Source organism: Marmota monax, unplaced genomic scaffold, assembly GCF_021218885.2.
Source record: "Marmota monax isolate L192 unplaced genomic scaffold, Marmota_monax_Labrador192_F-V1.1 WCK01_AAM20220418_F8-fsc00025, whole genome shotgun sequence".
Taxonomy (NCBI): domain Eukaryota; kingdom Metazoa; phylum Chordata; class Mammalia; order Rodentia; family Sciuridae; genus Marmota; species Marmota monax.
In genome coordinates, this window is record NW_026691950.1 from 11,325,154 (window position 1) to 11,342,513 (window position 17,360).

Below are 17,360 nucleotides of genomic sequence, written 5' to 3' on the forward strand. Positions count from 1 at the left end.
AGGGTCTCACTGAGTTTCCAAGGCTGGCCTCAAACTTGCGATCCTCCTGCCTCAGACTCCCTGAGTCCCTGGGATTACAGGAGTGTTCCACTGTGCCCAGCTTAAAACTGACTTTTAGTTCTAGGAGGAAACTAGCCACCCTTTGGATAGAATATCTGTTTTCCTAACTGCAGCTCTGCTATGAAGGGACTTTGACGGGGGATGAATTGTTCTTCAAGGATTTCTGAGCACCCCAGGAATAAGGCTCATCCAACTTGATGGAGCTTTGTGAGGGCTTATTATTAACAGATGGAGAAGCCAAGTACATGGGTCCTCTTTCCAGAGTCACTAGGCAAGTCACCAGTGAAGTGACATAGATGGCTGTGAAGATGTTGTCCCTTGACTTCTAAATTCATGAGACCTAACAGTCCCAGATAAAGTTCAAGACACATACTCGGAAAAAAAGAAAGATGAGATTAAAGGAACCATTCCTCCCCTCCCCCCCCACCCCCGAGTCAGTGCAGCTTCTGAGCTGGATCTCTTGTGAAAGACGAAAGAATCATGAAACGTTTGGCTCAGCGGGAGGAATGAGTGTTCACCAGATTGTCTTGCAAAATGCAGTGCAGGAAATTATCCATCAGGTGGGAGAGGATAGCACTGCAATTCCATCCAGATGAGCCATGATCAGAAAAATGAGAGGGCTAGGTTGAAAAATGAAAGAAAGAAAAAACGAAATCAAGTGGGATGAGAAGGAGGGATTGGGGAGGCTAGGAGCATTTGAAAATATGCCAACTCCATGTACACCTGGACTTCAGAGTATTTTCTTCCCCTATCAGTCTATCTCCGTGCTCTGATTCACGTCTCCTGAATTCTTTGGAAGACCAGGAGTGGGTTAAAGGGAGGAGGGCATCAAGTAATGAGAAGACAGGGTGCCATATATCACTGTTGAAATGGACTCAACGTTACCAAATCTAAATAAACACCCTTCATCAGACGTGAAAGGGATAGGACCAGTTCTGAGCCTCTTGCCCTGAAAAAGCGTAAAGATCCCAACAGGGAATCTTATCACCAGATTCAGAATTCAGAAGGAGGTATGAAGCAGTAGAATGTAACCATCCACCAGACAGGATCAGGAAGACAAACTGGGCCCACTGAGCTCCAATTGTCTTTCTTTCCTTTCCTTCCTTCTTCCATAAAAGCTGATAAAGTGTGTGCAGAGACTGGAGATTCAGGAAACATTATATTTCCAAATAAGTGGAAAACTGACTGCACTGTGTAGGAAGAGACCTTTCCCTTGACGCTGACCTCGTGAACAAGGTTAGCTCAACCTGGGATTTACTTGTTTGGGCATAAATTTCCCAAGCCTGACCTTGCGGGCAAGCTTGCTTACTGCTGCATCCGGGACCCTGCCTGAATGAAATGGGCTCAGAAAGTGGCTGAGGCCTGAGGCCAAAAGAACCCCCCTACACTGAAATTCACAAGGCCTGAAACTGGTATCCTTCCTAAACCATTTCTGGAGCCAATAAGCTCCCTCTTTGGTTTAAGTCCATGGAGACAGGATTCTCACCATCTGAACAATATTTCTGATACCGACAGATTCTCATGAGCTCTGAGCCCATTGGCAATAAGCCACCGGTGGAAGAATCCGGCCTGTGTGTCTGGGCTGTAGGCCTGACTCCAGTACTGCTTTCAAATCCTGGGCTGGTGGCTTTATCAATGTGGGCTCATCCCATGGAAGAGATTGCTGGAAGAGAAGAAATCTAAATGTCTCCTCTTAGGCCATAAGTCACAGCTCTGTGATAACATTGTGTCAACACTTCAAGTTAATCTGAGGTTCTGTCTCCAACCGCCACCTCCACAACCCAGTGACAGATGACACTGATTTATTTTAAAAGTTGAAAAGCAAATCAAAAGAACCACAGTATATGCTTCAAGGAACCAGCAGATAGAGCAAGACCAGCTCTAAAATATCATGATGATGTAGATTCCTCCGGAAGTGTGTTAATGAGGTGAATAATGTATTAATGCATCAACCATTGTAACCATTGTATAGATTAGTAACAAATATTTTGTTTTAAAAAGGTCTGCCCCTCCAGTTTTGCTGAGCTAAAGTAAACGAAGACCCTAGTTATGTCAACAGATGACAAAAGTGTCCAGAAGTGATGCTTTCTGCTCAGAGGAGGGGGCAGAGAATCTGGTCACACCCCACTTCTCCTTCGTCAGATTTCCTCTATGTACTTTGATGAGTTAGCAGTTCTCAGGATTTCAGACTCGGGCATGGAGTGATGTTTCCAAAATCCAAATGGACCATACCATTCTCCTTCCCACCCTCCATGGATTCTCGGGTGCTTTTGAGATAAATTTCAAAGCCATTGGTTGACATATAAGCCCTTCGTGATGTGAGCCTTGCTTTGAATTCCACATTGCAGCATGACCGCCCGCCCCCACCCCTCCTCTTCATGCACCTTCCCACACGGGCTAACTAGGTTAATGTACAAACCACTGAATCTTAGCCTGACCCCCACCGTGGAGCAAATGCTTTCCATGTTGGCTGTTGGAATGCAATTAGTCCTGCAGGACTAATTAGACGCAGGACAGCTCCTGGGCTCTTCTGGCCTTACTCTGTGCTCAGGCTTCCTCTGTTCTGTGTTTATCCACCATGGCGGAGCCCTGCAGGCTGCATTTCATAGGCTCCTCTGTCTCAGGTATCTAGCTGGTTGGGTTAGGCCAGTGGGAGGTGCTGGGCATGCAGCATAGAGTAGAAAGGAGGGAAAAGTCCAGGTATTTCTCTTCTTGCTGTCTTGGGGAGCTTCTGCAGCATTGCTTGTCTTCTTGGTAGTCACAGCTCTCGCTGTGCCAGAGATGGTGGTGGTGGCTTCCTGCTGCGGCCAATCTCTGCATGGCCTTGTCATCTGAGCTCAACTCGCAGCACCTCTCTCCACCACTGACCCAATCCCCTGCTTTAAATTCTCTGTGTGGTAAATGCATGAAGAAGGGTCCATTTTCCTGGGAACTGGCTGATTTGGGGTAGCATGCTCTCGCTCCCAGGCTTTCCCTCTGCTCTGCCTCTGCCTGCTCAGCCTCCAGGTGAACTCCTGCTTTTTCTGTAGGACTCTGTCCTACCCTGGCCTCCTCTTTGAAGCTGTCTCAGTTTCTCAACCCACTTCTTCAACCCGCCTCTCTTATAATAAGAGGTTTACTCTTGGAAAATTCCAGTACAGACCTGATTTTCTTAGAAGCAAGCATATTCTTTTATTCAAACTATCTCAAGCCTGTCATAGAGAAGATGCAAGTATTTATTGAATGAATAATAAACACATATTTAAAGAAGCATTTCAAATCCAGATAAAAATCATTGTACACTGTCTTTGCAGCAGAGGCTGTAAGTTACCCACTCAATAATCGTGTCAGCCTCCTTTGTGCTGTTAACTGAACCCTAATTCTACCTGGAGGGTCGCTGACCCTGGCTCTAAGAAGTGCTTGATTTCCCAGCATCCATTGCAGCTTGAGGTGCCCACACAATAGTGCCATCCACTGAATGAGTGGAAGACCACTGGGGAGATTTCCAGAAAAGCTTTGCTGTCCTGATGAAAGGACAAAAACACAATGGGGATACCACTCCTTCTTCTCACCCTGGTTCTTCCATGCCTTGAATATTGATGTGATATCTGGAGCTATTGCAGCTAACATGAAACTATGAGACAATAAAGTGAGGGGGGATAGCCAACACATTTAGAATATCAAAGCAAAATTTAGAAAAGGTGGGGGTCTCTTGTGGCATCACTGGATTTCTTGACATGAGAGAAATTTAATAATTTTAATAAAATCAATAAAATTCTTTTTAAGCTATTATTTTCAACATTATGTTACTTGCAGTCAAATCCATTTCTAATGGATAGAATGTGTTATTTTGAGACAACATATTGTCCCTTTTTATCATCTTAGACAGTCATAGATTCTCTCATATCTGTGATAAATTTGGAGACCCCCCCAAAAAAATAGTAGAATGCTAGGGCAAGATGGCTAATTTTATGTGTCAATTTGTTGAAGTCACGGTATCCACCTATGTGGTCAAACACCAAACTAGATGTGCAAGTATTTTTAGATGCAATTAACATTTAAAGAAGCAGCCTTTAAGTAAAGCAGGTCAGTCTCTTTAACGTAGGTAGGCTGTATCTATCTAGTCAAGTGAAGGTCTTAGGAGAAAAGAAGAGTGAGGTCTTGAAGAAGAGAGGATTCATCCTACAGACCGACTTTGGATTTGAGCAGCAGTATCATTTCTATCCTGGGTTTTCAGCATCCTCATCTGCTGTACAGACTTTGGACTTGCCACCACCACAAATATGTGAGCTAGTTTCTCAAAATCTTTTTCTCTCTCATGTTCTCCCTGTGCGCATGTGTATACACACACACACACACACAGAGCTCATTGGCTTTGTTTCTCTTGAAGAACCCTGACATTGGGTGTAAAGAAACTCAGGGCAAGAATGACCTTTTACTAGGAAACAGAGATCCCTGGAGATACACCTTTGTGGAAACCATTAAGAATTGTTATCCCCAATTTTGTTAGCTTCCATTTTTTTTAACCTCTTGCTATTTTTGATAGAGAAAAATTGGAGGTGACCTCACTGTCTCTTTTGATCCAGGATCAGCCGACCTTCCTCCTGAGCTCCACGTGGCCAACCTCAGCCCTCTGCTTTCCTCCCCTGTGGAGCCCTATCGGTCAGAGCCTGGCCCACTGGCTGTCAGCTTTGCGAGCTTTTTTTCAACTAAACGCAGAGGGGAGTCTCCTGGCCATGGGGTTCACATTTACTGATGCCAGTCCAACATCCAAGGGTTTCTTTGTTGCTGTCAGAGTGAAACCCTGTCCTCTGCCACCTAGAATAAAAGGTTCAGGATGAGAACAAATTGTCACCAGAAATGAATTACTTCTGAAATCAGAGTGTAGTATTTTAGCTTGTGAGTGTCTTGCTGGGAAATGACAACATTTCTGAGCTGTGGATGGAAGGCTGTATTGACGTGCAGATGTTCGCCTGGGCTCACTTGTTCTTCAATGAGGTTGCTCACTCCGAAACAGGCTGGCTCGGGCGTCCCAAAGAGTGGAGGCTCACTCAGGCCTCCAGGTTCACTTTAGATCCTTTAGCCATTGCTCGTCCTCCTGAGGCCATCACTGCCATCCCCTCCTCTCCTGACAGTGTCAGAGGAGACAGGAGCCCCACTTGTTCTCAGATATCTTCTGAAGCCTTGCTGATGCAGGTGGGTCATCTGTTCAGAAAAACTTGGCCTAATTAAACCTTCATCTAGCAGGGCTTGCCAAGTATAGCCCTTGGGCCAAATATGGCCTACAGAGCCTACTCAAGTTTAAATTGTTTTTTGTATCAGGGATTCAACCCAAGGGCGTTTTACTACTGAGCCACATCTCCAGTCCTTTTCATTTTTTATTTAGAGATAGGGCCTTGTTAAGCTGCTTAGGGCCTTTAAGTGGCTGAGCCTGGCTTTGAACTTTCAATCCTCCTGCCTCAGCCTCTGGAGTCGCTGGGATTACAGGAGTGCACTACCACACTCAGTTTAAAAAATTTTCTTAACATATAAAAAATATGGAGCTGGGGGTGTAGCTTAGTGGTAGAGCTACTGTCAAGTATACATGAGGCCTTGAGTTTGATCCCCAGCACTGCAGAAAGAAAGAAAGAAAGAAAGAAGAAAAGAAAGAAAGAGGAAGAAAGAAAGAAAGAATTATTTAAAAGAGAATAAAGAAAAAGGACATGTGAGGGACACACATGTAACTTACCAAGCCTAGAATATTTGTTTCTGGCTCTTTCCTGGGCTTGCTGGCCCCTCTAGGTACTGGAGGCGGGAAGGCCTTGGCAGTGGCATTGCTGGCCTGAGTAGGGAATGGAAGGACTTTGTGCTGTGGACTTTGGCCAGTGCTTTTCAACATAGAAAGGGAAAAAGGAGATGGAAAGATAAGTTCTGGAAAGTTCAGGGCTGAATAACTTGTCATCAGGAAACGGATGCACTGATAGATGCCAGTGGCAGGGAAAAGCCTGGTGACTTTATTATCCAAGATCCTGTTGAAAATTAACCACCAGGTGCTTCTGTTAGCAGGTACTTAACTAGGTTCTGCTGCCACCCTCATCCCACATAACCCCCACGAGGTAGGTGTAGGTACTGCCCTACTTTGTGAATAAGAAATCAAGTCGTAGAGATTGAATTGGTCCAAGACGCAGAGCTGGTCAGAGGAAGACGCTGGACTCCAATTCATGTCTGTCACCCACATGTAGCCCCACCCTACATTTGCTTTCCTGAAACACAGGACATGCAACATCCCATGTTTTCTTCCACAGCTGTTTTTCTTCTACCACTGGTGGAAGGCTCCTGATCCTTAAGCCAGCTTACCCAGGCCTCTCTGCCCTCCTGATCCCCATCCTTGAGCTCCAGGCCTCTGCAGCCCACTTCCTGTCCCACTGTGGGGCCCGTGTGGGGGTGGAGGGAGACAAGTCCAGTCACTGAGCCGTATTATGCAACCATGTAATACATCCCAGTCTTTGGGAAGTTTGACAAACTGGGAATATGTGTTTAGATTTCTAAACTCAGAGACATTTCAGAGCAAAGAGGACCTGGCTGTGTCCTCCAGATGGTTACAAATGGTTTTATTCTTGTGTTTGGGAGAGTTGCAGCTGCTGCTGGAATACAGCTGTTTTCAGAGTCTGGGAAGGGGAATGTGCGGGGGAACGTCAAGGTCCTGGGGCTGCTTCTTCCTCCCTCTGGGAGGGAGGGTGCGTCGCTTGTGAATTTTTGATATAACAACACACCCATCAGGTTCTAGAAGAACTGAGTGAGGAGGTGCAGAGAGTTGAAGGCTCTTTTCCTGCTCAAGGCGAGCCTGCAATGCAGTGTGTCAATGAGTATGTATTAGGTTCCTGTGGTTGCTATAACAAGTTACTACAAATGAGATGGCTTAACTTAACAGAAATATATCCTCACAGTTCTGGAGGCCAGAAGCCTGAATTCAAGTTGGTGGCAGGGCCATGTTCCCTCCAGATACTCTTGGGGAGAACACAATCTTTGCCTCTTTCAGCTTCTGGTGACCATTGGCCTTCCTGGACTCATGGCTGCATCCCTCCATCTCACCTCTAAGGATACCTTTCCTCTTCTGTCTGTATCCTCATCTGTGTGTCTCTTATAAGGACACTTGTCATTGGACTTAGGACCATCCAGATAATGCAGGTCTCATTTCAAGACCATCAACTCAATTATATCTGCAAATTCCTTTTTCCCAAATAAGATCACCTTCATGAGTTCCAGCATTAGGATGTGGACATATCTGTTAGGGTCTCCATTCAACCCATGCAAGAGAGAATTAGTGTGGGAGAGAGAAATAGAGAGGCCCCAGGGCAGGCAGGAAGGATTTGCTCACACAGGAGTCTGCCATCAATATAGCCATCCCTGATCACATTTTTTTTTTGCCCCAGGGGAAATGCATTATTTCCAATTTGCAATCAGTGGTGTCAAAGCTACAGCGGCTCACACAGCGCAGGCGCTGACTTACGTTCATCAGGTAAAGAGAGGTTAAGAGACAGACAGTCTAAGACTATGATGCTGCTCCATTATCATCTGGGACCCAGGCACCTTCTGCTCCTTGTCTATACATCCAGATTTAGTTCCAAGGATTCCATCCTTAAGATTACCATGTGGGTCAGCCAGGTGGCCAAGGCTTCAGCCATCACGTCTACATCTCGGGAAGGAAGAAGAAAGAGAAGTGGGAAGAGCAAATGATGTATGCCTGCTGAGCCAGCTCATTTCAGGAACTTTATGGAGTGCACAGTGCTTATATTTCATTGGCCAGAACATAATAACTCCTAGCTGCAAGGGAAGCTGGGAACAATTCGTGTGTGTGTGTGTGTTTGTGTGTGTGTGTGTTATAGAATCTAGGTGCACTGCTCTACTGAATAAAATGGAGGCTTGATTAGCAAGGAAGGAGTGAAGAATCAATTTGGGGAGGCAATTAGCACTGCCAACTCCAAGGGCCTTACAAGCCATGGAAGTTTTAGCATCCATGTGGTAGACTCGGAGAACACAGCGGACCCCACTATATGTAAAAATAAACAAAATCAGCTGACATTGTCTGAGCGCTCACCCTGGGCCAGTCCCCGGTTCGTTAAGCTTCCCAACCACCCTTTGAGGTCAATCTTCTTACAGCGCTGTCGTTTACAGATTAAAAAAAAAAAATCATTGAGACTCAGGGAAGTTGAGCCATTTGCCTAGGTCACCTATCTAGGAAGTGACAGAGTCAGGATGTGAACAGGTCTGTCTTCCACAGCCCAAGCTCCAGGATTGTCACACCTCACAGCCACATTGTGGGGAGACTTTCACGAGAACCGTGGGGGCACTTGGCTAGCTGTGGGCACAGGGACCACTGGGCACTTCTGCAGGGGCCCTGTCCTTCTCTTTCCTGCATCACCTAGAAGGAGCCCTGATGTGGCATCTCCCTGGGTTGTGTTCCTCTCCTCTAAAAGTGTCCCCTTACCCTCCCCACTGTCTACTTAGCTCAGGCCTCCCTGGCATGTGTCCTAGTCCAGGTGCCCTTTACTGACCACTCGGATAGGCACATGGTGGGGAGTGGACTCTCCAGGCTGGGCACGCTGGCCATGTGGCCCCGGCCCCACACGGACCTCTGCTCCTCCACTGCGCCTGGGCATTCTGCTCCTGCCCCACCTCCACACCTTTGCACCTACCAGTTCTGCTTTCTGGGATGTTCTCCCTTTTCTCGGCTTAGTGTAAACTTCAGCTGTTTCCACCAGCCCCAGAGCAGGCGTCCTTTCAGCTGGACGCCTTCCTTCCCTCTCTGTGCTTGCTGACTCTCGTCCCCGCCCCCTCCTGGTGTCACTGAGCCTCACTAACTCCTCTCTGCACAGCTCGCTTGGCCTTGGGTTGCCTCATGGGGTTCCTCCTTTTGGTGCACATGGGGATTTGCATCTTTTGGGACATGTGTGTTTCAAAGAACTGGAGGCATCTCATTCACCTTGTGTCTGCTGTTCCCCGGAGCCACCATCCCCTTCACAGCCACCTCCCTCCCTCCCTGCAACATGGCCACATGCCTCAGAGCACTGGCTCAGTGAGTTCTGGACTCACTGAAGGGTGCTTGTGCGCTCTCTCTCTCTTTCTCTCTCTCTCTCTCATGCACGCACACACACACACAGTCAATTCAGTTGGCCAGGAGGCAGAGCACCAGGAGGGAAGCAGTCAGCTGAGCAGGTGCAACTTGTCCTGCCGTGGCTTCCCCTTTGCTCCTGGGTCCTGTCTGAGGCCCAGCAGCTGCAGCACTTTGAGGATGGATGTTGAGAGCCACAGCCGAAGGGGCCCCAGCAAACTTCCAGCTGCCAGCAAACTTCCAGCTGCCGGCTGATGATTGGCTCACAGCAGCCGCAGCAACATCTAGCTGATTGGCGCCTCTGCGGTGATGCTCATTGGGCTGTTTCCCTGCCCTTTCAGACCACGGAGCTGCTCATTGGGGGACTTTTTTGGCTCCGCCCACGTGACCCAGCCAATCGGCCTCAAGAGCAGGAGGATTGTGGGAGGTGGAGAGAAGCCTGTGTGGGAGAGAGAGGCTTGTGGAAAGCCGGTGGTGGCAGTTGAGGCTCTGAGGGTTTTTCCTGAGAGGCTGTTTTGTTTGTCGTGTGTGGTTCTAAAAATAAAGTTAGTTTCTTTTGACAAGTGGCTCCTGATTGTGCCCAGCCAGACTGCGGCAGATGGAGTTCTGCCGGAGGTGGGGAAACAGCACAGGGCTTGCTCGGTCACTGTCCTTTCGACCTTGGCTCACCCCATCCAGCAAGAGGAGCTTACACTAACAATCCATGTGTTTCCACATGTGCGACTGTTTGCAAACACCAGGCTCTCCTGGGTTGACCTGGACTCGGCCTCGGAGAGCCTACATCCTCATCTATGGGGCAGAGGTGAATCAGTGCCCTGCTCCCTCTCGTCCTTGAAGGCCATGTTTCTTGAACTTACCCAGGTGGCTGACTTCTGCCTCTCGTTACCACCTATGAAAAGGCTTCCAACAGAGTGAACCCTGAGGTACCTTAGCAAGGACATAAGACCAGCAGCAGAGCGTGGCAGAGGCTCTTCTGATGCTGAGCAGGGAGGCTGAGGCCCGGGCCTCCGGTGGGCTAGCTGCCTCTCCCCACCTTCTGCTCTAGGCCTCTGAATTAGCTTCAGAAATCAGTATTGGAAGGAATAGTTTCTTGAACACATGAACTGGGTTGATCCATGTAATAACCCCCTTAATTCTTAGTGGCCTCAGCTCTAGTATTAATGATTGTTCAACAGTTTTGGAGCAAGCCCCACACTCCACCCCTTTAAGACTCTTTCTCTTCCTACAGTGCTGGGGATGAACCCAGGGCCTTGCGTGGACTGGGCAGTAGATCTACTACTGAGCCACACCCCCAGCCTCCCAGTCCATCTTAACAAGGAGACAATGGAGAGCTGACGTTACCCTGAACTACACCCATGAATCTGCTGTAAGGCTCCAAATGCTCCTGTGATTGAGCTACAACCCACAGCTGACTGAAAAAGGCTTATGTCAGTAGAAACTGAACTCCATGGATTAGATACGTGTCCACATCCACCGTGGGGTAGGCGTCGGAAGGGTCAGTGAGTGTCTAGGGGATCAGGAGATATCTCAATCCCTCCAAGGGTTGGGCTCGGGAGTGTCTCAGGCTCATCTTTGGATGCCCCCAGTCCCCACCCCAAGTCCTATAGATCCTTCCTTTGCAGAAGCATCCCCACTCTGTCCCTCATCGGTGCCACTCCTGGGGAGGCATTTACATCCTCACACCTGGATGGTGGGGAGGTCAGAAGCCGTACTGCCATCTGTCTTCAAAACCCTCACCCACTCACACCCTCTCCTCCTCTCATTCTTATATCATCTACCCCTTTGCTCTGCCTAATTTGTCTTCTCTCTCTTTGTTTTGAAGATCAAGTTACAAATCTCAATGTAGAGTGCAGTGAAGTTTTACACAGGTATAGACCCTTACTAACATCACACCTTCTCAACATGGAACATTCCAGCACCCCAGAAAACACCTCTGTGGCCCTTCCTAGCTGGCACCCTTCTTAAGGTGACCACTGTTCTGATCTCTACTCCTGTAAGTTAGTTGTGGCTATTTTTTTTAAAGATAATATCCATACATAAGGGAGAACTACTGGATCAAACTGCAAATGAACGGGCACAAAGAATTCTTACTGTATGATTGCATTTACGTGAACTTGAAAAATGTTCCAAGGTCGCAGCTGGATGCCTCAACCACAGAGAGTACTGAGCTCCATGTATGTACTGGTTTTCCCTGTGCCTACAGACCTATGATAAGGTTTAATTCACAACTTAAGCACAGTAAGAGATTAATAACAACGACTAATAATGGAATAGAACAATTATAACAATACACTGTAATAAAAGCTTGTGTTTGGGGCCATTGTAAGTAAAATAATAGTTCCTTGGACAAAAACTTTGCAATCTGATAGCCAAGGGTGCTTCTGGGTGACTGATGGGTAGGCAGCATTTATAGCGTCACTGCACTGGAAGGAGGAATGATTCGTGTCCTCAGTGGGAAAGAGCAGAATGGTGTGAGGGACTTATCACATTACATAAAGCTTATGAAATGTTTATTTCTGGAATTTTCCATTTAATATTTTCTGATCACTATTGACCATGGGTAACTGAAATCACAGAAAGAGAGCTATAGGAAGTGGAGAGTACTGTACTTCCTTCACTCAGGTTTGTGTCTTCAAGTTTCATCTACATCATTCATAAAACATTTATTTTTCTTTGCTGTGTAGCGTTCCACCAGATGAAGAATATGCCACCAGTTATTTATCCACTCCCCTGTAGGTGGTCATTTGAGTTGTTTCCATTTTGGCAATCACAAATAACAAATAAACTACTACAAACATTCCCACCCAAGTCTGTGTGCCCTTATGTCTTTTCCTATCCAAGTTCCACTCAGGTTTTCAATTCCCTCCCTTTCCCCTTCTTTCTTCCCCTCAGCGTACACACCCAGCCAGAACTTTTCTAACTTAAAAGAAACACAAAATCCTTGAACCATAATCCACATATGGACCCTCCTTCCCATCCCTTCCCTTGTTCACTGGGTTTCCCTTTGGGCGTGTGGTAGATTGCCATCTCCATGTCTGCAGTGCCCACATAGACACGTGCCTCATGGAGCCATTCCTGCCCGCTCCTGGGCCCTCTCCTGACCCTCCGCCCCTTGCACTCCCACATGATGCACGTCCTGCATTGGGGCTGATGATGAAATGACTCCCAGGCTGCCCGTTGTACTCCCCAGCACTCAGTCTGCAGACCCACCCTTCTCGCCCACTGACTGCTGGTGTTCCTGCCATCACCTCTCTGTTCCCTGCAGACAATCAGCTGCAGACAATCTCCATTTCCTGAGTCCCTCTGTTTGTCATTTGAGCCTTCTTTATGGCCGTTAGCACTGTCTGCCTCACACTCTCATTACTTGGGAGTATGTTCCAGTGCCTGCCAGGGCCCGGAGTCTCTGTGTGCATGCCCTGTGCCTGGGTCACCCTGAGCTGCCCCAGCACACATCACAGTGGGGGCCTGAGATGACTTCTTATTGAATGAGCACTTCCTCCCTTTATCTGGATACACCACCTCCGAAACACATCTGAAAGGTGGAGACCTAACGCACAACACGGAGAAATCTACCTGGCTGAGGCGGTCAGATCTGTCAGCCTAGTGGCCTGGAGTGAGCGAGCTTATCCATGTGTGGGGACCTGTGGGGGACACTCAGGCCATGCAGGGCGGGCTGGACTCAGGTATGCAGGCAGCTTCAAAAGCCCAGCTGGCCCTGACTCAGCCTTACTGACGATCACAGTCCTTAGAAGAGCGGGGAAGCAGGCAGCACCTGCCAGGCATCTCAGGGACCCAACTGGCTGACAGCAGCCAACTCAGCTCTGCAGAACTTCCCTGTGAGGCCTCCCAGTCTGTTTCTTATCCCAGTATTTTCACTAGCTGCTGACAGATGGTTTTTCTCTCTGATTCTGTCTGTGTGCCTCGGGGTGGGATCAGAAGGGGAACCAACTTTATCCTCCAATTTTCCTCTTAGTCTTGAAATGTGACCAATATAACCAAAGCCACGATTTACCGAAAGTCAGGTATGTGTGACATCACATTTGGACGCCAAACACTATGTTTTGTCACCATAGAATAAGCCTGAGGCTCTCTGCCCTCCAGCCTGGAAAGTTGTGCCTGGCCGAGGAACAGCGACTTCTTTGTAAGACCCAGGTGCTGGCACATGCACCCCGCCCAGGGCCACCCTAAAGCAGGCTGTGAATGACCTGATCCTTTCCAAGGAACACGGCTGAAAAGGCAGCATCCTGGTTTGTCCAGAATAAGCATTTCAGAAGAAAGGTGAGTTCAGTGAGTTCAAATAATCCAGCATATTGTTTTTCCAGTGTGCTGAATATCAATCTTGGATTTTATCCTCAAAGAAGAGAAAGGATGGTAAAAATCTGCTTGAGAGGTCGTCCTCAAGGTGAGGCCGGTAATTAGGAACCACTGACCTTTCTGGGAGGAAAAAGAAAAGGATCGTTGGGTTTTTGTTTAATATCTAGACTAAATTGTTTAGAGCAGTTTCAGGTTCACAAGAAATTTGAGCAGAAAGTACAGTGTCCCCGTCCCTCCCCACACACAGCCTCACCACTGTCAACATCCTGCACCAGCGATGACATTGATTACGATAGACGAGCCGACGGTGACAGGCCATGATCAATCAGTGTCCACAATTTGCACTAAGGTTTGCTCTTGGTGGTGAACAGTGGGCTTTGACAAGTACATAATAATATGCGTCTATCATTTCACTTCCGTACTGAGGTGACTGTCCCCAAATCATCCACCCGCCTGCTCTTCACTCTTCTCCTCAACCCCAAACAACCACCGAGATTTTTATCGCACTGTCTCTTCATAGAGTTGGACTCACACAGTAAACAGGCTTTCTTCTTTGCTTAGTAATGTGCGTTCATGCTTCCTCGTGTCTCTTCAGAGCCTCAGTATCTCATTTCTTTTTAGCACTAAATAACCTCCCACCATTAGAGGTAGTATTCACACCCACTCGCCTGTTAAAGGCCAGACTCTGGCTTCCAGAACTTCAAGAACTGTTGTTTTCTGTGTGGCGATTGTGAATAAAGCTGCTATAAACATCCATAAGGAGGTTTTTGACTCATTTGGGTAAAAAAAAAAAATGATTGGTTTTGAAACAAACATGACAGACACTATCCCTCACACCCACCATTATAAGCAAACTCAGCACAATCAGAAGGATCCCACACTCTGTGCAGGAATGCGGGTTCCATGTGCTGAAGCCGAGGACACAAGTCAGGTGCCTCTGCCCTCATTCGTGGTCCAATTGATCAACACATGAAGTTCCTAAGAAACACAACCGAATTCAGCATGTGCTAAAGGAGAAATTCTGAAATAAGGGGGTGGAAGTTGAAGAGTTACCCGGACTTCAAACTAAACAGAGGGAAAGAAAGAAAAAGTGGGACCTCTCCTGAAAGTTAGTCCCTAAGTCACTAAGTGACACAGGAAAGCACGGGCAGCATCCTGGTGTCCCCCCTGCCCTCCAGCTTCTCACTCCCAGCAGCCTCCTCCGCCCAGCAGAACACACTGTCAGTCCTGGGCACCCCTATGGAAGAGAGGAGGGGGCCTGTGAGCCAAGTAACATGGACAAGTCAAAGGGCCCATGTCCAGATGTAAATGTGTTGTCCTGTGGACTGGGCCAAATGATGGTCCCCCAAAGGTATACCCATGTCCTGGAACCTGAGGATGTTACCTTATTTGGAGAAGGCATCTTGCAGATGTAATCAACTTAATGATTTTAAGAGGAGGAGATCATCCCAGGTCATCTAGATGAGTAGTGTCCTTTTTTTTTTTTTTCATTTAGCACTTTTTAGTGTAAGTTATATATGGTTCCTTCATTCCAACATCTTCTCAGTTGTCACTTCTTTCTATTTGCCCTTTTCCTTTCCCACTTGGCAAGGTTTGGCCTTCCGTTCTAGGATCTTTTCGTGGTCTTTGTCCAGGTTTAGCCTGGCTATTACAACCTTGCTGGGGTGAATGTCCATATGCACAGCTGTGCAAATGGACTTTTCCCACTGCATCTATTCAATAGAGATGACATGATTCTTCTGTAAACCTGGACCAGTGTCCCCACCCAACCTGAACTTCATCATCCTCCTGGATGGGTGTAGATAGAACCTTGTGCTTCTGTCTCAGCTCTTTGGAGAGGGGAAGACATTATCTTCCTGCGAATGTGGGAAGGTGCATTGAAATGTCTTTTGCAGTTTCTTGTTTCCATCAAAAGTCACAAAAGCATTGAACTTCATTTTGGCCGCAAAAGGGAAAAGGTCTACGCATTTCTTCTGGTTTTGTAAGTTAACTGAGTAATGTCCTTATAAGAGACGCACAGAGGAGAAGACACAAGTAGAGACAAAGTGACCAGAGGCAGAGAATGGAGTGGTGCCACCATGAATCAGGCCCCAGAAGCTGGAAGAGGTTGAGACCAGCCTAGAGAGGGCATGGCCTGCTGACACCTTGATTTCCGGCAGAACTTCAAGAGGATTTCTCTCTATTGTTTTAAGCACCCTGTTTGTGGTGATTTGTTACAGTAACCACAGGAAAAGAATGTATCCTCCTATGGACATTTTCATTTAATAAACACGATATATTGATTGATGATAATTGTATTAGACACTGTCACTGCCCCCTCACCATCTGAAACCCCACCCAATGTTTTGGGGTATATTGTTTCACTTAGGTGCAATGATCTAGGCTATGAAGTTCTAGTCTTTGCAGACAGGCACTGGCGGGCAGCAGTGCTCGGGCAAGGAGTGGCTGCAACCTGGCAGCAGAAGCTGGCCCCGCAGCTGCCACTCCTAGGAGGCTGATCTCACACCAGCTACTGCCAGAGAGGAAATGAGTGTTTTCCGTAGGGCTCCACTTAATGTACAGTGGCTTAAAATGGAGCCCATTTTAAATGCATCATCTGGTTTAAATTCATGCACTGAAAAGGATAAATACCATCCCCCTCAGAACATCAAAGCCCCCATCATCTTTTCCTCCACCCCTAGATAATGTAAAGTCCTTTTGTGTTTCAGAAATGTTCAAACCAAGAGTCCTGACAGTTAAATCTGGAAAAAAAGCAATTTTCACATGGGATCTTGAAATACTCTTTTTATAAGTCAACCGTTCCTGTTTTCTTGTAAACCGTGAGCACTGGTTTAGTTAATATGTACTGTCAATTAAACCTGATGCACAGAAATGACACTTTGGAATTCCCTGGTGGTGTGTTTGGGATGAGTGTTTCACAACCTGGCTCCTCTACCACGTAGGAAAGAGGAAATGCTTCTTAATGTTTGGAAACATAATTCAACCACGTTAAAAACCAGTCTGGGGTACATTAAGCAATCAAGAGCTTATTTGCTATTCGGTCTTCATAAAAAGATGTTTGCCACTGTCGGTGTTTTCCCTGGACGAATCATTTCTGGAAATCAAGAAGAAACTCACCTCTTTCCTTTCTACTGGTACATTATAATTATACATATCATTGGGCTTCAATTTTTTGTAACATATTCATACATGCACACAACATAATTTGGTCAATTTCATTCCTCAGTACCTCCCCTGTCCCCTTCCTCTACCCTACCAGTCTGTCTTCCATTTTCATGAGATTATCCCATCCCCCTTTCTTTCCTTTTTTCTCTCGATTTCCACATAGGAGAGAAAATATATGATTCTTGATTTTCTGATTTTGGCTTATTTTGCTCAACATAATGTTCTCGAGTGCCATCCATTTTCCTGCAAATGACATAATTTTTTAAAATTTTTTTAATCTGTTTCAATTAGTTACACATGATGGTATAATGACCTTGACATAATTTTGTTAAGAAGAAACTCAACTCTTGAAGAAAGCCAGGGAGAAGTTAGATGGCATCTCCTTTCACTTTGTAAAAAGGAGGAACCATTCTAATTTGCCCTCAGCCAAAATGCTGAAGTTGCCATCTCAGTTCCTGCAGGGGAAACAATGCCCAGAGGACCCACTTTCCCTTCTACTATCCTGTGATCCCCATAACAAGGCAGATCACCAAGGGCTGCATCTTTAGTTCCTGGTCAGACATAATGAGATTTATTCCCAAGTGTTCAGATTCTGATTCACTCTCTTTAGAGGCAAAAGAAAGTCTGTTTTTCCTCCAACCTGAAATTACCTTGCAGGACTTTGGGTCATTAGGGAATCCGAGAATTCCTCCATGAGAGCCCAGTATCTGTTGATGTCTTCCAATATATCTCAAGTAAATGTGAAGCCTTT

At 46.8% G+C, this 17,360-nt stretch overlaps 1 pseudogene; it reads right to left on the reverse strand.

The window, feature by feature from the left end:
• Positions 1 to 14,970: 14,970 nt before the first annotated feature.
• LOC124105559 (large ribosomal subunit protein uL24-like) lies at positions 14,971 to 15,381 on the reverse strand (annotated as a pseudogene).
• Between the last annotated feature and the right edge of the window lie 1,979 nt (positions 15,382 to 17,360).